Raw genomic sequence first — 9563 nt, 5'->3', positions numbered from 1 at the left:
CGTATTTAAATGCTTTGTTGAATAAGAATTCACTTAAGCACATGCTTAAATGCTTGGCTGCATTGGGGATTGGGTGAGTAGTTATAATCCCCCTCTGCAGCCAGTTGTTATCATATTAGATCTTTTAATTAAAATCATTTTGGTTATGTAACCACCACATCCTGTCAAATCTTTTGAGTGATGGGCCCAAACCAAGCCCCTGGAACTCAGGAAAGATGAAATCTGCCAACATTTACAGTTTGGACTTTGGTTTATAATTCTCGTTATTATTATTATTATTTACATTAGAGTAGTGCTGAAAGGTCCCAAGTTGGGGGGAACCCCTCCCATCATGCTAAGTGGTACAAAGTCCCTGCCCCAAGAGCTTGCAGTCTAGAAGACAAGACAGATAAGTAATAATAGACAACAAAGAAGCAAAACATTAAAGGTGATGTTAGATACATCTCTTGGGAATAGCTAAGTTAGGCCCTGATCCTACAAACATTTATGCACAGCTGTAACTTTAGTCATGTGAAATTTCCATCAATAGAACTTTTCACGTGAGGAAAGTTACAGATGCAACATCCAGGCTACCCTGGCTACATTGCTATATTTAGGCCACTAGCTCAAGCATTGCAGAGCGGGTGTCTGTCTTCCCACACTTGTGGGGCCTTGTCTTCATTACGGGGTAAGTCGATCTAAGTACGCTACTCCAGCTATGTGAATAACATAGCTGGAGTCAACAGCTTAGGTTGACTTACCCAGAGTCTTCACTGCGCTGCATCGTTGGGAGACGCTCTCCAGTCGACTTCCCTTACTCTTCTTGGAGAGCTGGAGTACCGGGGTTGATGGGAGAGCGCTCTGCCATTGATTTAGCGGATCTTCCCTAGACCCCTGCTGGTGCTGGAAAGGGGGTTGGCGGGGCCAGCAGGCTCCCTACCTGGCTCCGTGCCTCCCTGGACAATCCCCCTCACTCAGCTCCTAGGCAGAGATGTGGCCAGGCAGCTCTGCATGCTGCCTCCGCCCACAGCGCTGGCTTCACAGCTCCCATTGCTCGGGAACTGCAGCCAATGGGAGCTGCACGGGTGGTGCCTGCAGGCAGAGGCAGCACACAGAGCTGCCTGGCTATGCCTCTGCCTGGGAGCTGAGCAAGGGGGATGTCGGTGCTTCCAGCAAGCCCCCCGAGATAAGCATCCCCCAGAGCTCACCTTACCCTGTCCCGTGCCCCTGCCCCCTCCCACACCCAAACTCCTGCTGCTGCTGGGGAGAGGGTGCAATGGCCTGAGACTGCCCCAGCAGCAGCTGGTGTGACTGGTGCAGGGACTGCCTGAGGTGCCCCCGAGCCAGGCGCACTGGCTGCTGCAGAAGTCATGGAGCTCATGGAAACTCACGGAATCCATGACCTCCATGACAAACTCACAACCTTAATAATTACACATATGTGATATATTTATGATTACTCATATAGTTTTCAAATAGATGGGCAAGGTAGAGAAGTCTTCAACTACAGTTTTTCTTAAAATGAAAGAAAAAAAATTCAAGTAGAAAACTTAAATATGAATCTAGGCATTATGAGAAGAAGTCAGAGTAGTAGAAATGTATTTATTTGTGTCTAATTTTTTTAAAAAAAGTAACATATCTAAAACTTCACAGTTCTGTTGTCTTAAAAATATCTTTCTCCATTCTACCTTTGAAGTTTGTGGTCCTGTTCTCTGTCTCATCAAGGTCTGAAAGATTCCAAAATCTTTGCAAGATTCAGAACTCGAGCTTTTTCACCTCTAAGAGAACCTGTAATTAGCCCAGGAGTAATCAAAGTGCAGCATTGCAAACAGGTGAATATTAGCAGGGATGTGGATTCAGGAGGGGTTATCTTGTTTGGGTTAGTGCTGCGTATTACTTACCATATTAATTTTGTAACATGTACAGATCCCTTCTATTCAGTAAGAGGCTGATACAAATTGCATGGATCTAAAACAACGTAAATTTCCATTTGCATAAAACCTTAATTCTGACTGACTGCAAGCTTCACATCTCCATCCCAATTCTCTAAGTGACACACTTTGAAATACATGGGAATCATAAGAGCTAACTCTTTCCAACCTGCCCAGTGGCTACCCTCACCTATGTTTCTGAACTAAAAATGAGACTCATTTACAAATAAGCAAGAGCTGTGTGTTGAAACTTGTTTGATGTTTTAAATACCAGTTGGGAGGATGCTGCAGTGTATGATGTGCCCCTCTGCCCATTTTCTAGATTCAGGCCTTCAGAGCCTGTGTCCTCTCACTTTCCCCTCACCAACATTTCTGTGATGGAGGAGGACTGGGGCCAAGATACTACTGTGATGGGGACATTTTAGATTTGCAGATAGCTAGATTGGGACTCCCCTCAGAGGTAGTGAACACTTTTCATTAAATAGCAATAGGGGTCACTGATGAACCCCACGAGGCACTTCTTGCGCCTCACCTTCTTTGTCTCTGTTCCTTTCCTTGATTCCACTGCATTCCTCCTGCATCCTTTTGTTTCAAACACACTACCTGGCTACCACATTAAACTGGGGAATTGGGGGTGAGAGGCAGGGACCATTTTGTTTATGTGCTTTTAAAGCAACTAGCATGATGGGGCCTTGTCCATAACTGGGACTCCTCTGTGCTACAGTAATACTACTAATAATTAATACAATGTCTTGACAGCAGGTTCAGGAATGTTCATTGCTGCAGCATAGAAACTATAACTATTTTATTAAGATAAAGTCAAAGAGCCTTTAAATCAGAGGTGGGCAAACTATGTCCTGCGGGCCACATCTGGCCCATGGGACGGTCCTGCTGGCCCCCGAGCTCCTGGCCCAAACTAGCCCCTAGCCCCTCCCCTGATTTCCCCCCTCCGCTGCAGCCTCAGCTCGCTCACTCTGCCGCCGGCACAATGCTCTGGGCGGTGGGGCTGTGAGCTCCTGGGTAGCGCAGCTGCAGAGCCAGGCCTGACCTGAGGGGTGGGAACAGGGGGTTGAATGGGGGCAGAGGTTCCAGGGGGCCGTCAGGAATGAGAGGAGAGGTTGGATGGGGCAGCGAGGGTCCGGGGGCAGTCAGGAGACAGGGAGTGGGGGTGTGTGGAAAGGGCAGAGATCCCGGGGAGGCCATCAGGGAACAGCAGGGGTTGGATGGGGCAGGAGTCCTGGGGGGGGGGCAGATAGAAGGGTGGGGGCCGGGCCATGACTCCCCTCCCCTAACCGGCCCTCTATACAATGTATGAAACCCGATGCAGCCCTCAGGCCAAAAAGTTTGCCCACCCCTGCTTTAAATCAATAGTAGATAATACTTTTGTTTCCGCTGACCTTGCAGATGAGCAGCTGCCATGTCAAAGCTAGAAGTTGCAGATTAGCTCAAATCCCATGCCCTTTAGGGTATGAGGGAAGAAATAGAGAGAGGTATATTGCAGGGTTTGTTTGGCCTCTGGGAAAGGAAATCATTGCCAAATTTAACACCCCCCTCTACTGGCTGCTGAAAGAATAAAATAGATAACTTTGGGGAATATTGATAAGGTTATAGCACATGAAGAGAGATCATAGCTGTGTTTTGTTTGTTTCTTAAAGGTGATGAAAATATCAATATATTTATTGCTTAGTTAGAATTCACCTTGTCCAGGTACAATAAGGCTGCTCAGTTCATTATTGAAAGGTAATGGATAATAATAATAATAATAACATGTACATTGGGTTGACATTTTTCTGTACTTTGCTATTTCCAGTGTATCTCCTAATATATGAAAACTGAAATAAAAACTTTTTTTTGAAGCTGACAATGTAACGTGTATAATTTAGACCTACATAGAATACTATAGAACAAATGCCAACCCAAGTCTAAGGTTAGACTTGGGTTGGCATTTGTTTTTCCACTGTTGTTCTCTCCTTGCCTGTGTTTGTGTGTTTATATTTGACATTATCTATGAATGACAGTACATTTCCTAAAGTAAAGAGTGACTGGCATGCTGATTTCTGTTAACCACAGAAATTATACAATTAACCCGTTAAATGCTATTAAATACTTATTTCTCCTAGCTGCACTTTTTCATTGCTTTCCCTGTTTTGGATGTAAAATATTTAAGAGCGAAAATATAGCTATCTGCATGTTTGTGATCCAATCTGGTCTCCGGAGGCTTTTTTAATTGGCTGTCTAATCATGATAATCAGAATTTTATGTTACAAAAATCTAGCTGAGAAATGTAACTCCATGTTGGTAAGAAATAGGGAAGTATTACCCAGTAATGTGTACTGAATTGAATCTATTTCAAAGAGACTCTATTATGGAAATTTATGTGACCAATAGGGATGTACCAGGGCCACAAAACTTCTGCTCCTCTCTAATGAATATGAATGATCCTGATGCTCTATATGCTGAAGGTGTAAATGGAATGTCATAAGATCAGATGTCCCTTTATTTAAAAAAAGGCACCTGTTCATTTCTGGAATAAATTTCCTGCAGCATCAGGATGGTCATTTACTCCAGCATTACTTGCAGAACTGTAGCGATCTCTCTGCACGTGTGACCCAGCGTTAAGACCACAGTCTAAAGATGTTTCTACAATAGCAAATGTAATCCCCACTTTTCAGCACGAGTGCCGCTGGAGTGAATTACCAGCCTATACACTGTAGGAGTGTGCTATGCAATCCATGGAATGTAGGGACATTCTGATGAACAAGGTTTTTCACTGTTCACTTTCTATGCTTTTAACTTTTACTTTTTGCAAGGTGTGGATGCTGTGTTTAGACAATCAACAGACAATGGTCAGCATTACATATACCAGCTATTTTTGGTCAGCAAAATTCGAGGAATTAGTTTTGTGTATTTCTGAAATGCTTTCGAGGTATGCAAGATAATAAATGGGGTAACTGAGAAGGGAAATTGGGTGCTCCTATTTTCCCTCTCACTTAATACACAAAACAAGGGGACATTAAATGAAATCGAAAAGCAGCATATTTAAAAGTGCAAAAGGAAATGGTTTGTACACAGCATACATTAACCTGTGGAACTCATTGCCACAAGATATCATTGAGACCAAGAGCTCAGCAGGATAAACCCTTATACGTTAAAGTACGAACAACCCATTTCGTGACAGGGTTAGGAAGAAACTTCCCCTGTGGGCAAGTCATTCCATAATGGTCCACTACAGCATTTCTTGTGCCCTTCTCTGATACATTTCATTACTGGCCACTGTCAAGAAACAGCATACTGGGCTAGCTAGACCACTGGTCTGATCAAAAATGGCAAATCCTATATTCTTATCTCTAAAGTCACTTTTTACCTATGAAGGCAATCAGCAGCTGTCTCACTCTGAAAGGAAGTGCAATTCTTTCACCCCTGAAACTGAAACAGCATGCATTGTATGTTTCTTTCTTCCTTTCTTTCTCGTCCCCATCTCCCTTCACATTTCCTAGTCTATTAGAGAGAAATCAATGAACTGTCTGTGATCTGTGCTTTCATAGAATTCCATCTCCCAAGTTAGTCATAGATTATCAGTGAAGTCTTTGCAAAGAGCTGCCTGAAAATGACAGCAGCACTGCAAAGAATTAAGTAAATTATTTCCATCTTAGTGTTGGTCTTGTTCACTACCTCATGTTTAAACCTTTTAAGTGTTTTCCATTCACTTGGATGAATATTTGTGTATCGTTTACAAAAACGCGAACAAAATCCCTCTGAACTGAAGTTTCCAGCCTCAGGGAGTTTTGTTATTTTTGGAGTCAGCATTAGGCCCTGGGCAAATGCTTAAGGGAAAGTTTATCCTTTGTAGTTGGGCCAATAATGCTTTAAACTTAAAGATGTCTTTCTCTGAGTCCAAGATTAGGCAATGAACCAAGATCTCACTAGGCCATACACACGAGTCACATAAACTACTGTATGTGCCATCATTTTTTATTGTTTGTGTTTGTTATTTTGACTCTGCTCTGGATTGCTAAAAATCCCTTTAATGTGAAGGCGAGGAATGCTATTCTGTGAGAGGAGAGATGCTTATGACTAAATCGGTCTTTTTTCTAGTTTGGAAGGGGAGCAAATAGCTGGAAAAATGGAAATTGGAAGTGGTGAGCTTTTTAAGGTTTCAACATTCTAGAACAGGGATGCCTGTGGCGTTCTTGCATCCCATCATGCAGAAGTGGAATGCCAGGGAAGGGGATTCTGAGTGAATGACCACAGCTGAACCCTGCCAACAATAGAGTTTGTTTAAAGTGTTATACTGTTAAACGCTCAATTGCCTTTGCACTGCTTCATGGGGTGGGGAGGGAAAAAATCAGCCGATATATAAAAAGTTTCAAGATCCATCACATGGTACTGAGACAGCTTTTGCAGTGGGGTATGTGATCTTGTACTTCCTGCAGATCTGAGTTCAAATGTCACGAGTGAAATAAAAATTGGTGGGATTCCACTGGGATCTGTGACTTCAGTGTAAAAGCCGCTACTCAATTGGGCATTGTTGGTGGCTTTGGCTGATGATGCAGGTGATTTGGGAACTGAAGCCTCATTGCAAAGGGGAGCTTTAAAATAAAATAAGAGACCCTTTCTAGCTAGTGTCCTCAGTACAGTTGGGACCATGGCTGTCATGCTTAGCTCTGAAGCCAAGGACTGAATAGGCACGGAGACTGCACCTAATCCTAGAGCTGGCTTGCCTTGATGCAAGGCCGCGTGGAGGAGGCTTGCACCACTATACCTCACAACTTGCCAAGGCCTGGGAACCGGTTGCAATGTGTGACAGAGACACACAGTGAGGAGGCTCAAAACTGATTCAGGTAAGAGACTAATGCTGTGGGCTTCATTCCTTTAGTATAAATAACTCAGTACACTCGTTATATGAGTGCAATTTGGAGGTAAATCATTTTCATCAGTCTAAGTGCTGGGAACTTTGTGATTAGAATGAGTGAGGTGCCACCAGATGGTTGAGAGGTATATGTACTGCTCGGTCCCGTGCTATTTCTTTTCTGTGGGGAGAGGACTTCGGTCTCCAGGCCTGTCAAGAAGGTACCGTTCATTAGCAGTAGAGTCATGAAAAAATCCTATATTTAGAAAGCTGCTTTTCTGTGCTCTTCAAAGACATGAGAGGAGGATAAGGTGTGATCAAGCCTGAGGACTTGAAGGTGTCCCTCCTTCCCCATAATTTCAGGGCCAAATTTTTTCCCTAGTAGTAACTCCCTCCTTCCTGCCTCACAGAGACCATCTTCCATCAAACTGGGCCATGCTGAACCTTAGTCATCCCTGAGAGAATCACTGAAACAGAGGGAGGGCACCAAGCTACCTCCTGGCTAAGCCTACCCCTGGGAGACAGAGGCACCATTAAACAGGCCTCTGGTCAATCTCCAGCTTCACATCACAACACAAGAGGAACACTGTCTGTTCCACAGAGCGGAAGACACTAGTCACAGTTTCAACAACAAGGGAGGTTTTACAGAGTATGTGTGATTCATTATTTGTGTTGGTGAGCTTCTCTGGAACATTAAGGGAGTGAGGACAGAGCAAACGCTGGGGACTGATAAAGTGATTTGCCTCTGAGAAGAGAGTTTCTCTGAATAAGAGAGGCCTTTGCTTGTGCTTTTTTTTTTTTTATTTTCTAGGGTGGTTGGAGACTGAAGGTTGAATTTACTCCTGGCATAACTGTGTTGACTTTGATGGAATTACAGCAGAGATACATTTTCCCTTAGCTTGCATGTCAGTTATCCTGCTGTGAATCATGCATGCAGAAAACTGATCTGCACACTGATAAACACTGCCATTTCTAAATTCACTATGAATGGATTCTAAATACCTTCTCTACTGAGGTGAGTACTATATTTAGTCCCATAAACAACTGCTCAGATTTTAATTTGATTTTTGAGTGGTTAATGGGCTTTTTTCAGTTGTGTGTTTTATTACATTAACACTTCTACCAGCCATTGCCCTATGGAAACAAAAGGATCCAGATTCACATTCCAGTGGCTTGAGAAGCCCTTTTCATGATGCAATGGGTTTGAATTTCCAGGGCCTAGGTATACAACTTCCATCATTACACTGAAGCTGGGATTTTCAGAGGTGTCTAAGGGACAGATTTTCAAAGGTATTTAGGAGCCTAATGATTCAGATAGGCACCTAGTAAGATTTTCAAAAGCCCTTAGGTCCCTAACGCCATTAACTTTGGTGGGAGTTAGGCACTGCAGAGCTTTTCAAAATCACATGAGGTGCCTATCTGTATCTATAGGTGCCTAAAAAATCTTTGACAATCTGGTCTTAAGGGACGTAGGTGCCCTCATCTCATCCAAATTCAATGGGAGCTGGGTGCCTAACTCTCTTCAGCTCCTTTGACAATCCAGCCTGGTTGACAGGCAATGAAAGAAAGTAACAAATCACTCACTTTTTAATGTCCTTCCTACAGGTCCCTAGGGCTGACAGATGAAATCAGTGGAGTATTGGATTTCCTTGCTGCTGTTTCTTCAGTGAATCCTGCTTCACCTATTAATAACTGCAACAAATTTCAAGGCTGGAAGCAGCCACTGAAAGGAGATTAAAAAGCTGGAGTAGACTCATAGACTTTAAAGCCAAAAGAGTCCACCAAAACATCTAGTCTGACTTCCTGTGTATCACAGGCCTGCACCACCACCCAGCATCCCCACACTAAACCCAGCAACTGAAATTAGACTGAAGTGTCACAGCCTACAGGTGACGAGACTATTCTGTGCCACAGGCAGAGAACAGGAAGGCCTGAGGTGCACCAACACCTGATGACAGGGGAATGATTAAGTGAGAAATAGCCAGGTAATCCTGGCAAGTGACCTACACCCACATGCTGCAGAAGAAGGTAAAAAGCCCCCAAAGTCACTGCCAATCTGACCTGGGGAAAAATTCCTTCCTGACCTCACATGTGGGAAGCTGTTAGACCCTGAGGAAGAACCAGCCAGCCAAGCACCTCAGAGAGAGAATGCTCAGTGCCACCTCAGAGCCCACTCAATGTTGGCGCACTGCTCGGGCTCCAGCTCTGGCCCTCGCTCATGCTTCAGAGGAAGGAGAAAGGGGAAAAAAACAACCCATCTCAGAATACAGTGGGGTAGGGGTAGGGGAATCTCTTCCTGAGCCCTGCAGGTGGCTGACTGAAATCCTGAAGCATGAGCTTTCAGAACATCAGATATAAACTAGAAGTGAGTCCAGGTCTGTAGGGCTCTACCCCGCCACCCCCGCCATCATAAGCAATCCTGTAATGCAACTGAGATTATGGTTAAACTGTCCGAAAGTGCCCTGTAGGAGAAAATCTTCACACCTAAAAAGTCTAGTCAAAAAGACAAGTGAAACAACATTTTACAAGTACCATCCGATTTTTAACTGATAAGTAACTAAATAAAACTTCTCTACTTAGGTTAAACACTAGTTTGAATGTCTAGTCTTTTCGGTATGGAGTGGAATATCTAACACTTGAGGAGAAGGATGATCTTGGGATAAAGTCTAGCACTCAGGAGAATTGGGTTCTATTTTTGGCTCTGACAATTTACCGTGTGACCTTTGGCAAGTCACTTGGACTGGAAATTTCAGAGCTTAAGGAAACTAAGTACCCAAATCTTAATGCTATTAAATGGGAGTTGG

This window comes from Mauremys reevesii, linkage group 7 (assembly GCF_016161935.1).
Source record: "Mauremys reevesii isolate NIE-2019 linkage group 7, ASM1616193v1, whole genome shotgun sequence".
In the NCBI taxonomy this organism is placed as follows: Eukaryota; Metazoa; Chordata; order Testudines; family Geoemydidae; genus Mauremys; species Mauremys reevesii.
Note: the sequence above shows the minus strand (reverse complement) of the source record.